Below are 20,787 nucleotides of genomic sequence, written 5' to 3'. Positions count from 1 at the left end.
ATTAGTAATATTATTAATACTACTTGAAATAAAAAATTAGTAATCATATTTGAAAAAAATGTGTACAATGAATGATCCATAATAGGAGTATATACATTGAATCTGCAATCATGTCTACTAATCTAAGGTTTAATCTCCACTAATGGCGGGTTGTCGGGCTTCTTAGTTTATAAGCCTCTAGTTTCTCCATATACGAGTTCTTTGTTCTTGCCAAAATCTTGGCTGATTTGCTCTGATACTTTTCGGTCTCTTTATCCTCTACGTTAGGGCTAGAGGCGCTACTTGTTGTTTGATCCTCAACACTCCACCCCATAACATCCGATAGTGTCATTGATGTAGGTGATCCTGTAGGTGTTTGATCTGGAGTTTGACCCGATACTTGACCGTTGGATTCATCCAACACCCCTCGTGTTGACATTGTCCTCTTCTTTGCTACCAATGATGGATCTTGTGCCACTTTATCTGCATACAGGACATCCTCGATGCGGTTCATCACTGTGTTTGCTAAACTTTCTAAAACCCTTGAATAGCTCTCCAATATAGCATGACCAACATTCTACATAGCTCAAAATATCATAAGAATGTTACTCTTTTTAGAACGAGCCGAGCAGAGACAGGGTGGGCTCGTGCTCTGCTCGTTTACAAACTGAGTCGAGCCGGCTCGGCTCGTTTATCTTAAAAAGCTGAAATGTTGAGCTTGGGTTCGGCTCGTTTATCTTAACAAGCTGAAACGTTCGGGCTCAGCTCGTTTATCTTCACGAGCTGCAACGTTCGGATTCGGCTAGTTTATCCTAACAGGCTGAAAGTTCGGGCTCGGCTCATTTATCTTAAAGAACTGAAATGTTCAGGCTCAGCTTGTTTATCTTAACGAGCTGGAACGTTGAGCTCGGGCTCGGCTCGTTTATCTTTAAGAGCTAAAACGTTGAGCTTAACGAGCTGAAACGTTTAGCTCGGGCTCGGTTTGTTTATCTTAAAGAGCTGAAACGTTGAGCTCGGGCCTGGCTCGTCTATCTTAACGAGCTGAAATGTTGAGCTCGGGCTCGGCTCGTCTATTTTAACAAGTTGAAATTTTGAGCTCGGGCTTAGCTTGACAAAAGCTCAAGCTGGCTCGTTTATTTATGCATATATTTGTATATTTATGCATATTGGTATATTAATAATATATGTAAAATACAAATGCATAAGTTATCGAGCCAAATGGGAGTTTTCAGTATTTTTTTTTTAATTTTTTAATGTATATAAATTTGGGTTTTGATTTACACGAGACAACGAGTCAGCTAACGAGCGAGCCAACCTTGACTCAGGCTTGGTTTCTTGTTTACAAACGAGTCAATCGAAAGAACTTTTTGAACAAAGTTAGTTGCTTGGATGCACTTTTTCTTCAAAAGGTGTATCCAAACGCCAGCTTTTAAGTTTTAATGACTGACCAAGAAAAAAAACAACAAAATATGAATTTTTGAACGCGTTCATGCTCTATTAGACTCGATTTTGCTAATTTCGAGTGACGATTGAGGGAGTCCCGGGAACTGTTGTTTCAAGAGAAGTAAAATAGTTTCCCCTCGGTCTTCAAAAAGCTCTCTTTTCTCCATACTTACAATTGATGAACTCCAAGAAGATTTTGAGTCCTTTTGATTCATCTTTCTTTTCCAAATATTATAGAAGCTTCTATCTTGTTCTTAAGATCAAGAACCGTTAGCTCGGTTGAGAGATCCATTGTTGATAGAAACTGCGCCGGGTCAAACGAGTCAACTGTAATATTCTTGTAGATTGTATCTCCAAGGCTTTCTCTTCCATTCTGTTTAAAAGTTAATTTTTTTTTGTCAATTAAATATTGCAAAAGTGTTTCAGGTCGGGTGGCCCGTTTTGACCCGTATTTAAACCGACCCGTTCATCTTAGCTTTGGGAGATTGTCGATATAGTTTTCCGGGATCTCCATTTTTTTATTAATTAAATATTGCAAAAGTGTTTTCGGGTCGGTGGCCCGTTTTGACCCGTACTGAAACCGGCCCGTTACCCGAACCGTTTTCTTACCTTTGGGAGATTGTCGATATAATTTTCCGGGATCTCCATTTTTTTATCGATTAAATAATGCAAAAGTGTTTTCGGGTCGGGTGGCCCGTTTTGACCCGTACTGAAACCGACCCGTTTCTTACCTTTGGGAGATTGTCGATATAATTTTCCGGGATCTCCATTTCTGCAAGTATTTCTGCATTTATAGCCATGGAAGCTTTCAAAACTTGACTAACACAATCTTTTTGATGCTGCATCCATTTTCTTGATTCTTCAGAAAGTCCTTCCGGTGGAACTTTAACCGTCGGTAACCACCATTTATCGCCTCGTTGAACGCCTTTTTCGGACTCGTCTGCGTCTTTTGATACGTACCAGAACTGATTCTGATTCTTGAAATTGTCTAGACAACCCTGAATCATATATTATTTTCAATTTTTCATCGACTTCATTATTTAAAAAAGATGTTAATATTGTATCAGAAATGGGATTTGAAACGTTACAATGAGCATCGCATCTAGCTTCTTTAAAGCCGGGATGTTCATCCTCAAATCGCCTCTTTGTTTTGTCGTCATAACCTAAAAGATTATCAGAATCAGATTATAACTATAAGTCTATAATTAGATAATCTTATGCATAATCTGTTTATACAAACATATATGTTTGATCCGCGTTTGGATGGTTGTTGCGAGGCAACAAATTCAACGACGTAATCAGTAACCGAAAGAAGCCAACCGACTTCTCTTCTCCATCTTTTTTTCCTGTCTTCCGGCATGGGTGCAAGTTTATGTTGCTCGCCAAACGCAGAAGCTGCATGTTTAACCAAAAAAACATGAAAAATGAACAAAAGTCATTAAATTAAACAACTTGTGAGATAAAGATTAAGAAACTGACAAAAAAACATGAAAAGGAACAAAATATTAATAAATTAACAACTTTTTACATCAAGATTTAAGAAATTTAACACCAAAAGCATGAACAATGAACAAAAATCATTAAATTAATCAACTTTTTGAATAAAGAATGAGAAATTAATTACAAAAAACATGAAAACTGAACAAAAAGTCATTGAATTAAACAAGTTTTTAGATAAAGATTGAGAAATTTAACACAAAAGCATGAAAAATGAACAAAGCATCATTAAATTAAACAACTTTATAGATAAAGATCATGAACTTTAACAACAAAATATGAAAAATGAACAAAGATTATTAAATTAAACAACTTTGATCAAGATTACCAGCAAGATTTGTAATGGCGTTTGATAAAGCCAAAGCAGAAGAAACGCCTTTGCCGCCACCGGACATATCTTCTCCTAAAAGAAGCTTAGCAAATCTTTCTTTCATTTGTTCCAACTCTGCACAAACAACAAAATTCTATTTTCTCCAAACGTTTTCAGACCGAAACATGAAAGTTATTAAAAAAATGTACCATGACGCTTCAACTTAATCAGGGAAGCGTGATCATTGTCGGTTACAACAGGTTCTTGTTCGTCTATTGGCGTCGTGCTTGCTTCCATTTGACAAAGGTTTGAAATGTTGTTGATTGATTATTATGGTTTCTGCATTTGCAGGAAAAAAGAAAAGAAAAGAAAAAAAGATAAATTACTTAGACCCAAATAAGAGGTTAAAATGAATTTGATTGGTGTTTTTGAGATTTTTAAATGTGGGGTGCATGTTTTTTTTTATAAAAAGTGGTCAAAAATTGAAATAAGAGGGTCTTAAATTGGTATAATCTGAATCTATAGGGGTTATAATAGAGCATCATGATAGGGTTTATAATTTGTTCACGCCAGAAAGCCAAATTGAATTTGAATCCGGTTTTCTGTTCAATTTAAATTACCTGAATTTGGTTCGGTTCGTTTTCCATTTCAACCGAAAAAATCTTCATTCTAGGTAAACCGAAAACCAAATAGATAAACACCCACACATAAGTAGATTTTCAGATGTGGAATGTGATAGTTTGTAATCTTTTCAGTTTTTAATTTTTAATATACTTTTATATAAAATATAATAACTCATCTTACTTATTTCTTGAGCTTAGATTGGTTATTTAAAGAGTGGCTATAATGAAATGAGTATTGGTAATTTCAGTTTTTGTTTTCGGTGTCATCTTAAAATCGTGTTTTACATCTGACCCAATACTTGTCAAGTAAATGTTGTTATAGTGTTTTTATATAATTTATTACTAAAACTTTGTGATTAGTATATTCTAGTACTTAGAAATGAAAATCAAATTAAAATGTTTACCGGTATAGTTTGGGTAAACGAGTATGTATACAATACACCGGTAAGTTTGAAACAAATAAACATAGACGTTTCAAATGTTTCAAATTCACCCATGTAATTTGGGCTCCTATGCAATCCCGTATATAAAATAAAAGTTATATATGAAATTGATAAAGGGACACATTATTCTATTTATTAAATATCAATATACACATTGTAAAGTGATTATCATTATTCATTCATACACCTTGACTCACTTTGTGACTTTGAAACTTAAAAGGTATTACTATTAGCCAGAAGTGTATTTTCTTTATTTTTAATTAAAAATTATTTTTAAAGTTTTGAATTTAAATATTATAAAAAACATAAATTTGTACTCCTACTGAAGTCAAAAGTCAAAACAACCCATCCCATAATACTCACCTCAATTGATTGCCAACCACCACCATTCCTGCCATCCTGCCCCACTGCTTGTATTGTATCCACACCACCACCACCACCACACAGCCACCACACTCCATAATGTCAGGTATCCTTCTTCTTACCCATTTTTCTAAAAAAGTACCAACTTATTTTGATAGTGGGTGCAAATACATCATCTAACATTTGCTTGTTTTTTAACAGCGTTTGAAACTGTCCCAAATACCCGAGTAACCTTTGTTTCAATTCAACTTTATAATCTAGTGTTCATCTTAACATCCTATGATATAATACTTTTATTTAGTATAGGTGTGTCGGTCCGGGTCAAGTAAGGTCTCTATAATTATAAGATCTTACACAAGATCTTGTTTTTAAGTGTTTAACCATAAGGGTGTAAGAAAACTATAAGTAGGCGAACATAACTAAAACAACATAAAAATTATCCGACCTCAACATTTCAACACCTGAGATTTTACTCCAAACAACCTAGTATAATTTATATAACTATAAAAGTCAATTCATACGATGCTTGAAGTGACTTTTTTGGCGTTTAATAAAAACACAACACGTTACACATGAGAAAAAGTTATCACATTTCAGTAGAATATTCAGATTCCGATTCAATTTGCAATCTTAAAAGCTTACAAAGACTGAAGAAACACTAAGTGAACCCTGGGCAGATTATAGATAATCTGGGGGTTAAGTAATGTTTCCCACGAGGATGAGGTCCAGCAGAGAAGGTTGTTCTTCAGGGGACCTGCAAAACAGACACCGTAAGCTCGTCACTGAGAAGGGGGGGGGGGGTTCCTCCTTGTGACCACCCTCCGGCGTGGGAATCAGACTAGATTGCTCTGAATATAAGTGTATATTAAGAGATTGCTAGATAAGAGAGATATCAGATGATGTCCTTACCATTCCAAGGTGTTGGAGTATTTATAGCCGAAGGTAGGTTTCCTAGAAGATACAGCCGGCTGAATAGTATTCCTGTTCCACCAACAGTGGACTACGCACAGGCCATGCTGGTTGGTGGATAGGCTACGGCCGACAGTAACAAGGTCGGCTGTACACTGTTCCTTTACTGCCGGCTACGCACTGTTCCACCAACTGTAGGCTGCGCACGTCCCATCGTAAGGGTTGGTGAGTAGGCAGCGGCTAATAGTGACAAACAGTACTAGAGGGTGCTTCTCCTCGTACTGTTGTCGGTGAGCTGTCACCCTGTGATTGGTTCATGGGCTGTTCTGGTCAAATCGTCTGTTCTGCCCATACCTTAGTAGGTATAGTACAAAAGATCTTCCAGAAGCATACGGACTGGCTCATTTAGGCGGGAGTATTCCCGCCTTGCTCATTCCTTCATGTGACTACTGAAGTAGCTAGCGCCTTGTGCGTGTAGCCTTGCTGTTAGTGCGGGTAGCCTTCCCTGATGGCTTGTATCCGCAACTGCGGGAACAGGCGGGGTACTTCACCATTGGGAGGCTTTTTCTGCGGGTACAACTGGCGTACTGCGCGTAAGGTTCTCTGAGCATGGTGGGTCCTGCGGGAGCAGTTGGTCGTTGCGCAGACGTCCCTGTTCAAGGTGAGTCTTGCGGGTCCAACTGGGCTCTGCTGGGACCTACCTCTTCAAGTCCCCCCAGTCCAATGTTTTTCTCATGAATTATTAATAAGTGAGGTGAACTTTTGGACTTAGCAAGGGGTTTTGAAAAGGGTTTAGTTTTTAGGTTTTCCGTGGTGATTCTTCCCGCGGTTTTCCTGATGTCACGCAGAAATTCCCGACTTTTCTGCTTGATCTTTGGGTATGAAGCGGGTAGGTTTGTAACCTCCTCGCAAGTCAGGAGCGTTGAGTCCCACTTGTGTGGATTCTCCATGGGGTTTTGGTAGTTTTCAACATACTGATCAACTATGCTAAAACCACCAATTCCATCTTGGAGTTTCAAACAATATAGTTCTCGACGTTCCCGTTACGCGGGGATGTTATTCCCGTTTCCGCAAGCATGGCCCAGAAGATCCTTCTTGGTTTGAATTCCCTGCAGAGTGCTAAGTATGTGAAGGGTTTTGCCTTGACACTGTACCCGCACTCGTCTTATGGTTACTTTACTTCCAAGGTATTCCTGGCGTCAATTCCCTGCGGGTGCTAAGTATGTGAAGGGTTTTGCCTTGACACTGTACCCGCACCCGTCTTATGGTTACTTGGTTGCCAAGGTAAGGGGTATTTTCCCGCTTACTTTTGAATCTTTTTGAATTTTGAAATTCGAAGAGTTGGTGAAAGGATAAGAACAGTCCAAACCTCTGAAACGTCGTGCGACGGTTTCTTCTGACTGTGTCAGGACGTGCAGGAAGTTATGGTGACGTGACAGTACCTGGTCATTTCAGACGCTTTTTCAGGCGCGTGGGCGCGATTTTTCTGGCGCGTGGCCGCGAAATTAATGGTACGCGTCCTTTCAACAGCTGTTGCCAGCTTGCTTTTTGCCACGTGTCATAGTTTCATTGCACCTTCGATTTCTCTCTCTTCCGCATTAAATTCATCGCATTAATTGCGATTAGTATATAAAGGGGGAGAGGGTCCTTTGCAATTCACACTTTCACTTCTCTCTTCATCTTCAAAACGATTTCCGGCGAATACTCATCTTTTCAGTCGAGCATTCCCTTGAAATCGTTTTCTTCTTTCATATCTGCAAGATGTCGTCTCGTGATCTCGAATCTACAGCCGATGACAAGAGTACTGCTGGCGAGTGCCAGTGTGCTCTGCCTGTCGATCTGTATCAGTACGTCGTCAGGAAGTTCATGCTCGAGTCTCTCGAGCCTGAGTTTCCTGAACCCCATCAGACGGTGTACGATGCCCCCAGAGGCAAGATCGGGGTATATGCTGCCTTCTTTGTTTATGGGAATCTTAGGTTCCCATTGACAAAGTTTGTGTACCGTGTCCTGGAGAGGCACGGTGTGCACCTGACCGAGGTGCACCCGATGGCGATTGCCAAGATTCGGCACTTCGAGTGGGTGTGCCGGATTCTGGGCATTGAGCCCTATGTTGACCGCCTGATGACATTCTACTCTTGGAGGTGCATCCAGGGGTGGTATACCATGATAACCCGGATCAAGGGTTTGAAGATTTGCGAAACCGAGCGCAGTCTTCGCTCGTGGAAGCGGGAGTTCTTCTACATCTCCACTCGCGCCATCCCCCTTGCCATGAAATTCAAGAATGGGCAAGCACTTCCCAGCCTTCACGCCTCCAACTACCAGGAGGCGGAATGGTTCTCGAAGATATCCCGAGTCCAATCTCCGGTTTACCGGTTTGCGGAGTCCGGGATGGTGATGCTGGGGATGAGCCGGGTTTGGAAGGATGCGGATGCGCGAAAGATCCCGATCGTCCTCGAATACGGTTTGAACTCTGTTCCTTACGGTATGCTTTGTTTCTTTTTGTTAATTTAGAATCTCTTCTAACTTCTTTCCTGTTTATTTCAGAGGGGAACGACTTGCAGTCGCTCATGTACCCGCGGGAAGCTGACGGTCCCGCTCGGATGGGTACTCGCGCTCTAGACGAGAACGAGTTGCCCATCCTAGAACAAACGGCGGATCGGTTCGTGGAGGTCTACCCGCTAGGCCACGAGATCCTGAGCGCCAGGCGGCCAGGTAAGGCGCTATTCAACCCTCGACCCCTCAATGTTGAAACCTCTGCTGGAATTCCTCTAATCGTATGTTCTGATGAGGAATCCGCAGATGGTCCTCCGTTGGTGCGGAAGAAGAAGGCTGCCGGTGGAAAGGGGAAGGAGAAGGTGGCCTCCACTGCCGATCCGGTGCCTCGGTCTGATTCGGAGACCGAGAGCGAAGAGGTGGCGGGGAATCCCGGTGGTGATAAGACCACCGCTCCGGAGGCTGCGACGATTGTTACCTCCGGAGGGCCCAGGATGACAATGGTGACCGGCGTGAAGAGGCCGGCTCCATCGGGTTCATCCCCGCCTGTGACAACTGCCCAAATCCGACCCGACCCAGGTACCCGTTTTCGGATCCGATTTTAAGATTTAAAATTTGATTATAATCTTTATAAATTTATCAAATATATATATATATATTACTAATAATAATAATGATAATAATAATAATTCCTTTCCGCCGTCCCGCCCCTTTTTCTCTCTTGTCGCCGTCCCGCCCCCTTTTTCTCTTAACTCTTTGCTTGTCCTTTGGTTCTTCCCGCCTAAGGATGTCTGCGCAGCTCCACGCGCCAGACTCCTTACAAGGAAGCCTGCGTGAAGATCAGCTGTTCCTGCGATACGCGAGGCGAACTGTTCCCGCGGCGCGCAAAGGATTGTAGTTCTTCCCGCGGCGCGCAAAGGATTGTAGTTCTTCCCGCGGCGCGCTAAGGATTATAGTTCTTCCCGCGGCGCGCTAAGGATTGTTCTGTCTGCCTTCGCCCTCGCGCACTCAAGCCTTCTCGCGCTAGACACTTAAGTCTTTTCTCCAGTTTAAGCCAGCCTGTATGCTTTTGAAATATCTTATCTTCTGTGCTATACCTGCCAAGGTATGGGCACAGTAGGCCAGATCTGACATCTGTCCGAAAAGTCACTTTCGGCGCAGCTTGCTTACCAACCCTCTTGGTTGTTAGAAAAAGTAACTGGCATAATCTTTTAAATCTTCTTTTCCATGTCTTGAACAGTACTTTGACTGACCCCTCCCATGCTATGAACAGTAACCTGTCAGCCTTCCCCATCCCCTGCAGCTGCCACCATATCTCTTGCTTTTGATATCTTTTGCTTTGATTTGATAAGATCTTTTCCCCAATTCAAGGGATGTGTTCCCTAGGGTTTTCCTATAAATAAAACTAATTTCTTGGATAATTAAACACTTAAACACTCCCCAAAATCTTTCTCCCTTACTCTCAGCCGAAGATCCTCAGCGACGCCTCCACTCCCCTCTTTGCAATCCGTCTTCTCTTCTTTTCTGCCCAGAAATCTCGGTAAATATATAATATATAATTTTCTTTCTAAATAATTTGTTTAAGTGACTTGCATATATTCAAGACATAAAAAAACCAATCGTTAAACCAATAACCTCTTATTTATAGGTTAACTTTCGCTTGTTTAAAAGTTGGTTCTTGCGTTATCTTTCAACGCACCTTTTACAAGTGAGTAATCTCGTACCTAATCCCCTTTGATTTTTTAACGTTTTGGGATGTTCATGTGTTCGTACAACTTGAGTCTTAAACTTGTTTATGAAATTATGTGCGCAAAACCCATGTGTTATGGACGTTTACTAGTGTTGTATATTTGTATGTGTTGATCATTAACCGCTTTGATCGGCCTATTCCGAAGTTTTCATGGATCCATTAGATAAACACGGGAGACCTATTGTTACGATTTTCTTGTTTTGTTTGCACATACACGAATGATTATTTGTTTTTGCTCGATTTGGAGCACGCTATGAACTATGAGCTATGATCTATTTAGGCTTGATCACAATCTGTTTACACACTATGTTGAACACCAGTTATACACATGTTGCGCACAGTGCTTTGTTATTATCTATTTATATCTATTAAACTTGATTTCTCACCGACACGCAAGTGTTGACGTTTTATTTTAACACATGTTCAGGTTTGCTGTAGCTGCTTTTGGAAACTCGAGGACACGTAGGATGTTTTCTTTTACTTTGGACCTAGTTTAAAATATAACAAGACAAATTTATGTATTTGAATATTATGAGTTATGTGATTTATGTTACTTTATGGTGTGTTATGCGCATGCGCAATGAAATGTATTTATCAAATATTGACACCCAAATAGTGTCACGAGTAATGAAACAATTCGTAGCGCCCCGATGTATAATCCGCCATCGGTCGGGGTGTTACAGATTAGTATCAGAGCTCCGTGACTTTAGGATTAGGTGGTTAGACGTAACGACCTAGAATACCTAAGAGTCCCTTCTCGCGCATGAGAAAAATCTCATGATTGCGCGCTAATTGTTAATTACTCGATATTTATAAAATATGCTTGCGCATACGCAGCACATGATTTCATGTTTTATCCGCGATCTTTCGATTTTTATTGTTAAATTTTAATTCGTTTCTTTACTTACATATTCGTTTGTTGTTGGGACTTAACATTGAAAATCCGAAAAGTCATGCTGATACATGAATAGTTGATTTTCAATCCCCATTAACTTTATGTTCTAAAATTGAAGATTTGAAAAGTCATGGTGATACATGAATTGTCAACCTCCAATACTCATTTACTCGTATATTTTAAATTGAAGATTTGAAAAGTCATGGTGATACATGAATTGTCAACCTCCAATACTCATTTACTCGTATATTTTAAATTGAAGATTTGAAAAATCATGGTGATACATGAATTGTCAACCTCCAATACTCATTTACTCGTATATTTTAAATTGAAGATTTGAAAAGTCATGGTGATGCATGAATTGTCGATTTTCAATTCAAATTCATTACCTGTATTAAGTTTGCATTTAAATTCATATTTTACTTCAAAATTTGATAGCATTTAACTCCGCGAAACAAGCTTTACAATGATATACTTTGCGCTAAAACGATTTCCCATACCAAGTTATTAACAAAAACTAAAACTTTTATAGAATGCCTCCGCTATCAGCTCGCCGTCATCAGAGAAGAGAAGCCTCGCGCAGACGTATGCAGCGTCGTTCCCAGGAAATGGCCGCCGCAATAGCCCAAGCCTTAAATCAAAATAATACCAACCCCTCCAGATACAATATTAAGTCCTTTAATGCGGGTAACCCTCCGAAATTCACAGGGCTCGAAGGAGCCACCGTAATGCTCCAATGGCTCGAGAAAATTGAGAACACCTTCCTCCATACCCATTGCCCTCCAGACCGACGAACCTTATACGCCTCAAGTGTCCTGGAATCAAGGGCGCTTACATGGTGGAACGGAGTAGCTCACGCTCGTGGCGCAGAGGCTGCTTCTAGCATGCTCTGGGAGGAATTCAAGGATCTTTTGACTCGAGAATTCTGCCCTCCCAACGAAGTAAAGCGCCTTGAGGAGGAATTTTGGAACTTGAAACAGTACAGTGGCGAAGCGCGCGAGTACGCTACGCGCTTTCACGAACTAAGTTTGCTTGTCCCGCACCTAGTTACCCCTTCCCGCCGCGCCATCGAAAAGTTTCTTGGGGGTCTCCCCATGGAAATTCAAGATTCTGTATGGGCCAGGAACCCAGTAACCCTCTCTGACGCCATCGAGTTGGCCGCTGTGCTCAGCGACAACCATGTCAGGGCAGGAACCCTGTTCCTGCGGGGAGCCGAGAAGACCAAACTCACCAAGACTGTCCCAGAACCAACAGAAACCAAGCCAGAACCCTCAAACCGTAACAACCTCAAACGCAGGCACAAACCCAATCATCAAGCCTACGCGCTTACCAACCCGCTCATTTTCCAGCAACCCGCCTACCAACCTCCAGTACACGCTCCTAACCCACTGTCAACCTACCCAACACCCCCTGTAGTCCATAACTATGCCTTAACCAATTCCGCGCTCCCTGCCCCGTCAACTAAGAAATCTTACACAGGAAACCAACCCTTTTGCCCAACCTGTAAACTTCATCACCCAACTCAAGCCCCGTGTCGACAATGCAACCGATGTGGCCGTATTGGTCACACTGCTGAGTACTGTAGAGTCCTTCCCGCCAACCCAATCGCGCAAACACCACCAACCTACCCGCAAAACCCACAATCAACATACCATAATCCACGACCCAGGTCGTGCTATAACTGCGGTGACCCCAGTCATTTCCGGAACGCGTGCCCGAGACTGCAAGTACAAATTACGCAAGCTAATCCGGTTAACCAAATTTCAAACCAAGTGGCGCGCGGACGAGCTTTTAATATAACCGCGCACCAAGCGCAAGCGAATAATGACGTGGTTAATGGTACATTTTTACTTAACGGACAATATGCATCTATACTTTTTGATACTGGCGCCGATAGGAGTTTTATTTCTCGCGCATTTGAACAAAAACTTGCGCGACCGCGAATAAACTTAAACGGAAACTTTACAGTTGAAATGGCTAACGGTGAAACAATTATAATAAACTCCGTGATCAAAGATTGCACGCTTAACCTTAATGAACACGATTTTCTAATCAACCTCATTCCCATGCCTCTTGGAAGTTTTGATGTTATTATTGGTATGGACTGGCTCTCGCAAAATCGCGCCGAAGTAATCTGCGCCAAGAAATTGATTCGCATTCCTCGGGAAAATGGTCAAGATCTTCATATCTACGGCGAGAAACCATCTAACGGTCTTAAACTTATGTCATGCACTGAAGCCCGAAGACTTTTACGAAAGAAATGTGTCGCGTTCTTAGCTCATGTGGTCAAACCCGATGAAGGAGAGAAGAAACTTCATGAAATCCCCATCGTGCGTGACTTTCCTGAAGTCTTTCCCGAAGATCTTTCTGGTTTACCTCCCGCTCGGGAAGTCGAGTTTCGTGTTGATCTTGTTCCTGGTGCATCCCCCGTAGCCAAATCTCCTTATCGACTTGCACCCGCTGAAATGCAAGAATTAGCAAGTCAACTTCAAGAGTTGACCGATAAAGGATTCATTCGCCCTAGCTCTTCGCCGTGGGGTGCTCCGGTTTTGTTCGTTAAAAAGAAAGACGGTTCGTTTCGCATGTGTATCGATTACCGCGAGCTGAACAAGCTCACCATTAAGAACCGGTACCCCTTACCGCGTATTGACGACCTCTTTGACCAACTCCAAGGTGCCTCTTGTTTCTCCAAAATCGATCTCCGTTCTGGCTATCACCAGTTGCGTATCCGCGAAGAAGATATTCCCAAAACTGCCTTTCGAACCCGCTACGGTCATTTTGAATTCTTGGTCATGCCCTTCGGTTTAACCAACGCACCCGCTGTCTTCATGGATCTAATGAACCGGGTGTGTAGGCCTTTCTTGGACCAATTCGTGATCGTGTTTATCGATGACGTTCTGGTATATTCCAAAACCAAGGCCGAGCATGAACAACATCTTCTGTTGGTGTTGCAAAAGCTTCGAACCGAACAACTCTATGCCAAACTCTCCAAGTGTGAGTTTTGGTCGGACGAAGTACAGTTTCTTGGTCATGTTGTAAACAAGATGGGTATTCATGTCGACCCATCCAAAATTGAAGCAATCAAGCACTGGATTACACCGACCACTCCTACCGAAATCCGTTCCTTTTTGGGCTTAGCTGGTTACTACCGGCGATTCATTTCGAACTTCTCAAAAATCGCCTTGCCATTAACAGCATTAACGCACAAAGGCAAACCGTATATTTGGGGCTCGAAGCAAGAAGAAGCCTTTCAAACGCTCAAGCGAAAGTTGTGCGAAGCTCCTGTTCTAACGTTACCAGAGGGTACTGACGACCTTGTCGTTTATTGTGATGCCTCCAACCAAGGTCTCGGTTGTGTACTTATGCAACGAGGCAAGGTTATCGCTTACGCGTCAAGGCAACTCAAAATTCATGAAAAGAATTATACGACTCACGACCTCGAACTTGGCGCAGTTGTATTTGCCTTAAAAATCTGGAGACACTACCTCTATGGTACTAAGTGTATCATTTACACCGACCATAAAAGCCTTCAGCACATTTTTGATCAAAAGGAACTTAACATGAGACAACGCCGATGGAACGAACTCATCAGCGATTACGATTGTGAGATCCGATATCACCCTGGAAAGGCTAATGTGGTAGCCGATGCGCTCAGCCGCAAACCCAGTCAACTCAACTGTATTTTGCCGCGCACGCAGCTTCACTTCGCGCCGATCCAAAGCAATCTTGAATCGCGCATTCGCGACGCGCAACGCGCATCGATCAGCAAAGGCAACCTACGCGCCGAGTTAGCGTGTGGTGCGGAAGCGCATCTAGTCCCTAACCTGAATGGAACTCTCTGTTATCTCAATCGCATCTGGATTCCCAATGATGAGATTCTTCGCACTGACATACTGAGTGAAGCGCACAAAACTCGGTATTCCATTCATCCTGGCGCTGACAAAATGTACAAAGATTTGCGCCTTACTTATTGGTGGCCCGGTATGAAAAAGGATATTGCTGTGTTCGTAGCTAAATGCCTAACTTGTTCTAAGGTAAAAGCTGATCATCAACGCCCATCTGGTTTGCTCGAACAACCAGAAATTCCTACGTGGAAATGGGAAAGTATAGCAATGGACTTTATCACCAAGTTACCCTCGACCGCAAGCAAACATGATAGCATTTGGGTAATAGTGGATCGATTGACCAAGTCTGCCCACTTTTTGCCCATTCGTGAAACCTACCGTGTTGAACAACTTGCGCATCTTTATGTCAAAGAAATTGTCTGCCGTCATGGTACTCCCTTGAGCATAATATCCGATCGCGATGGCCGTTTTATATCTCGCTTTTGGAAATCTCTCCAATCTGCGTTAGGAACTCGTTTGGACATGAGTACTGCATATCATCCTCAGACTGACGGACAGTCTGAGCGAACCATCCAAACCCTTGAGGATATGCTTCGATCTTGTGTTCTTGATTTTGGAGGTAATTGGGATTCACACCTACCTCTGATCGAGTTCTCTTATAATAACAGCTATCATTCCAGCATCGGTATGGCCCCATTTGAAGCACTTTACGGTCGAAAGTGCCGCTCACCGATCTGTTGGAACGAAGTGGGTGAAGTTCAAATCACAGGACCCGAACTAGTTCAAGAGACAACCGATAAAATCGCCAAGATCCGTGATCATCTGCTGACTGCCAGAAGCCGACAGAAGAGTTACGCAGATCGCAGGTGGAAGCCTCTCGAATTTCTAGTTGGTGATCTTGTTCTCCTCAAAGTGTCGCCCTGGAAGGGTGTTGTCCGCTTTGGGAAGAAAGGTAAGCTTGCACCTCGTTATGTTGGTCCGTTCAAGATTCTTGCGAGAGTGGGAAAGGTTGCCTACAAACTGGACCTGCCGCCCGCGCTCAGCAATGTGCATCCAACGTTCCATGTATCCAATCTCAAGAAATGTTTAGCTGAAGAGAACCTCCACATACCACTTGATGAAGTTCAAGTTGATGAGTCTATGCATTTCGTTGAGAAGCCTGTTGAGATTATGGATCGCGAGGTAAAGCAAACCAAGCGCAGTCGCATCCCTATTGTCAAAGTTCGCTGGGAGTCCAAGCGCGGAGCCGAGTTCACTTGGGAAAGGGAAGATCAAATGAAGATCAAATACCCGCACCTTTTTCCTGCGCATCCTACTTCGAGATAAATTTCGGGACGAAATTTCTTAAAGTAGGGAAGACTGTGACAACTGCCCAAATCCGACCCGACCCAGGTACCCGTTTTCGGATCCGATTTTAAGATTTAAAATTTGATTATAATCTTTATAAATTTATCAAATATATATATATATATATTACTAATAATAATAATGATAATAATAATAATTCATTTCCGCCGTCCCGCCCCTTTTTCTCTCTTGTCGCCGTCCCGCCCCTTTTTCTCTTAACTCTTTGCTTGTCCTTTGGTTCTTCCCGCCTAAGGATGTCTGCGCAGCTCCACGCGCCAGACTCCTTACAAGGAAGCCTGCGTGAAGACCAGCTGTTCCTGCGATACGCGAGGCGAACTGTTCCCGCGGCGCGCAAAGGATTGTAGTTCTTCCCGCGGCGCGCAAAGGATTGTAGTTCTTCCCGCGGCGCGCAAAGGATTGTAGTTCTTCCCGCGGCGCGCTAAGGATTGTAGTTCTTCCCGCGGCGCGCTAAGGATTATAGTTCTTCCCGCGGCGCGCTAAGGATTGTTCTGTCTGCCTTCGCCCTCGCGCACTCAAGCCTTCTCGCGCTAGACACTTAAGTCTTTTCTCCAGTTTAAGCCAGCCTGTATGCTTTTGAAATATCTTATATTCTGTGCTATACCTGCCAAGGTATGGGCACAGTAGGCCAGATCTGACATCTGTCCGAAAAGTCACTTTCGGCGCAGCTTGCTTACCAACCCTCTTGGTTGTTAGAAAAAGTAACTGGCATAATCTTTTAAATCTTCTTTTCCATGTCTTGAACAGTACTTTGACTGACCCCTCCCATGCTATGAACAGTAACCTGTCAGCCTTCCCCATCCCCTGCAGCTGCCACCATATCTCTTGCTTTTGATATCTTTTGCTTTGATTTGATAAGATCTTTTCCCCAATTCAAGGGATGTGTTCCCTAGGATTTTCCTATAAATAAAACTAATTTCTTGGATAATTAAACACTTAAACACTCCCCAAAATCTTTCTCCCTTACTCTCAGCCGAAGATCCTCAGCGACGCCTCCACTCCCCTCTTTGCAATCCGTCTTCTCTTCTTTTCTGCCCAGAAATCTCGGTAAATATATAATATATAATTTTCTTTCTAAATAATTTGTTTAAGTGACTTGCATATATTCAAGACATAAAAAAACCAATCGTTAAACCAATAACCTCTTATTTATAGGTTAACTTTCGCTTGTTTAAAAGTTGGTTCTTGCGTTATCTTTCAACGCACCTTTTACAAGTGAGTAATCTCGTACCTAATCCCCTTTGATTTTTTTAACGTTTTGGGATGTTCATGTGTTCGTACAACTTGAGTCTTAAACTTGTTTATGAAATTATGTGCGCAAAACCCATGTGTTATGGACGTTTACTAGTGTTGTATATTTGTATGTGTTGATCATTAACCGCTTTGATCGGCCTATTCCGAAGTTTTCATGGATCCATTAGATAAACACGGGAGACCTATTGTTACGATTTTCTTGTTTTGTTTGCACATACACGAATGATTATTTGTTTTTGCTCGATTTGGAGCACGCTATGAACTATGAGCTATGATCTATTTAGGCTTGATCACAATCTGTTTACACACTATGTTGAACACCAGTTATACACATGTTGCGCGCAGTGCTTTGTTATTATCTATTTATATCTATTAAACTTGATTTCTCACCGACACGCAAGTGTTGACGTTTTATTTTAACACATGTTCAGGTTTGCTGTAGCTGCTTTTGGAAACTCGAGGACAGGTAGGATGTTTTCTTTTACTTTGGACCTAGTTTAAAATATAACAAGACAAATTTATGTATTTGAATATTATGAGTTATGTGATTTATGTTACTTTATGGTGTGTTATGCGCATGCGCAATGGAATGTATTTATCAAATATTGACACCCAAATAGTGTCACGAGTAATGAAACAATTCGTAGCGCCCCGATGTATAATCCGCCATCGGTCGGGGTGTTACACCGCCCGTCCGCACTTTCAGGCTCAAGAAAACCCGTAAGTACAAACTTCCTTTATCTTTAACGTCATAGTCTTCCATCATTATTACCTAATCTTCTTTGTGCAGGCGTGGATGTTGACGCATTCCAGACCTGCATTTTCTGATGTATGCCAGCGCATCCGTATGCATCCCCGGCCAAAAGTATCCCGCGTTGTTTAGCTTAGCTACAACAGCGCGGGGACCTGCGTGTACTCCACAGATGCCTTCGTGTACTTCCCTTAGGACGTAGTCAGCATCTTGGTTGTCCACGCATCTTAAGAGTGGGCCAAGAAAGTTACGTCTGTAAAGGATGGCATCGATGAGTTGATAATTCAGTGCTTTACAGCGTAGTTTTCTTGCCTGTGTTTTTGACTCTGGCAGTGTACCTGCCGCAAGGTATTTTATTATTGGTGTCATCCATGTTTCTGTGCCGGTTTGGATGACACAAATTTCCTTGTGCGGGACCGAAGGTGTCTCGAGGAGTTCAATGCGGATGTCCTTTCCTAAGTGGGTGAAGGCTAACGATGCAAGCTTGCTTAACGCATCCGCAGATTTGTTTTCACTTCGCTTGACGTGTATGACTTTGCAGTCGTTGAAATCGCGCATAAGGGATTTTGCTTGTGCGAGGTACAGGGCCATTGTGTCGTTCACGGCCGTGTACGTCCCATTGATTTGATTGGCTACTAACATGGAATCCACGTGGGCTTCCAAGTGTTTCACTCCCATCTTACGCGCAATTCTCAGCCCAGCCAAGAATGCCTCATACTCGGCTTCGTTATTCGTACTTGGAAAATCCAGTCGAATAGCGTAAGTGTATTCTTGGCCTGCTGGGTTGGTTAGTTTCAGCCCTGCGCCTGAACCCTCGTTACTGGCTGCTCCATCAGTGTAGAGTCGCCAGACATCATTGATGTCTTGTGCTGGAGAGGGTTGAGCCTCTTCCTGGCACTCTTTTTCCCGCGATGCAGGCACTTCTGCAATAAAGTCGGCCAAAACCTGGCCTTTTATGGCTGGTCTTGGCTTATACTTTATCGCGTACTCCCCCAACTCAATTGCCCATTTGGCTAGGCATCCCGATAACTCGGGTTTGCCTAGAACGTTTGCAAGTTTGAAGTTGGAGAGAATGGTGATTGGGTGACCCTGGAAATATCGTCTTAACCTGCGTGAAGCGTGTATAAGTGCTAAGACTAATTTTTCGAGGGTAGAGTACCGGGTTTCTACGTCTGTTAGGATACGACTGACATAATAGATTGGCATCTGGATGCCTTTTCGCTCTACTAGCAGGACTGCCCCGGTTGCTCTATCTGTTGCGGAAAGGTATAGGATTAACTCCTCTCCCGCTTTTGGTGCTGTGAGCGTTGGGAGTTCGATCAAGCGTGACCGAATCTCCTGAAAAGCTGCTTTCGCTTCTGGTGTCCAGAGGAAGTGCGTTTTCTTTAAACAGTTTCTCAACGTTGACACGAAGGGAAACGACTTATCCGCGTGGTTTGCCAAAAGGCGATTAAGTGCCACTAGTCGTCCATTCAGTGTCTGAGCCTGTTTGATGGTGGTAGGTGATTCCATTTTGATTATGGCTTCGACCTTTTCAGGGTTCGCTCTGAAGCCATCTTTAGTGACGATGACCCCCAAGAACTTCCCTTCTTCCATTCCAAAGGCACACTTGCTCGGGTTGAGCTTCATGTTTATCTTCCTGAGCGTGTTGAAAGTTTCTTCGATGTCTTTCAACATCGCTTCTGGGTCAGGGCTTTTGATGACCAAGTCATCCATGTAGACTTCCAAGTTCCTCCCAATTTGGGCATGAAACTAGTTGTCCATCAGGCGTTGGTATGTGGACCCGGCATTCTTAAGTCCGAATGGCATCATTTGGTAACAAAATGTGCCATCGGGTGTCCGAAAAGCGGTTTTGTCCTGATCATCAACGGCCATGTGGATTTGATGGTACCCCTTATACGCGTCCAGGAAGCATTTAAGGCGGAACGGTGCCAACGAATCCACCTTAAGATCAATTTCAGGTAACGGATAACAATCTTTGGGGCATGCTTTGTTCAAGTCCTTGAAATCTATGCACATGCGCCATTGTTTGTTATTCTTCGGTACCATAACGGGATTTGCAACCCAAGTTTGATATCTACTAACGCGTACGATGCCTGCGTCAAGGAGTTCCTTGACTTGGGTTCTACACGCGTTAGTTTGTTCTGGCCCCATTACTCTGCGCTTTTGTACGATTGGCGTAACAGCCGGATCGCATTTGAGCTTATGCTCTGCCTTACTTCGGGGTACACCAGTCATGTCAGCTGGTGTCCACGCGAAGATGTCAGCGTTTTTTTGTAATAAGCGCTTGAGTAAGGTGCGTGTGGGATCAACAACTGTTGGGCCAATGGAGACGGCCTGGTCAGGGTATTTGCCTTTGAAGGCCCATCTTTCTGGTTCGGTGATGGTTGGTTTAGCCATCTTTGGTTTGGGTTTAGATGAGACAGATGCGATGCATACCTGGGGAATGCCGGTGATCATCGCTACACCCTCAGCTGTTGGCCATCCCATCATGCCGTGGACTGAGGATACCACGGCGTTGAATCTTGCCATCCCGTCTCTTCCGAAGAGAATGTCGTATGTGTGGTGTGGCTTCCTTATTACGACAAAATCCACGTCTTCTGTGCGTGAGTGATTCCCGTCCGTAAGAGTGACGGGGAAAGATAGGATACCCAGGGGGGTGTTTGTGCTGCCATCGAACCCTTCCATCGAGGCGCAGATCGTTTCCAGGCGTTCCTTGTCTTCGTCATCTAGCTTGTCGAAGAACTGCCTGTACATCACCGTTGACGAGGCGCCGTTGTCAGCAAGAGTGCGAGAAGTGATGTTGTGCCCCAGCTGGCTTTTGATGACGATAGGGCCTTCTTTGCTGGGTCCTCCTGGCACTCGCG

The 20,787-nt window shown here is 43.1% G+C and overlaps 1 pseudogene; it reads right to left on the bottom strand.

Annotated features, from left to right (window-relative positions):
• Positions 1–139: 139 nt before the first annotated feature.
• Positions 140–3,526, bottom strand: LOC143566639 (rho guanine nucleotide exchange factor 8-like; annotated as a pseudogene).
• Between the last annotated feature and the right edge of the window lie 17,261 nt (positions 3,527–20,787).

Source organism: Bidens hawaiensis, unplaced genomic scaffold, assembly GCF_021521415.1.
Source record: "Bidens hawaiensis isolate Kalapana, Puna unplaced genomic scaffold, B.hawaiensis_p1.1 tig00001236_1, whole genome shotgun sequence".
NCBI lineage: Eukaryota > Viridiplantae > Streptophyta > Magnoliopsida > Asterales > Asteraceae > Bidens > Bidens hawaiensis.
The sequence above is the reverse complement of the archived record's forward strand: the minus strand, read 5'-3'. Positions and strand labels throughout refer to the sequence as shown.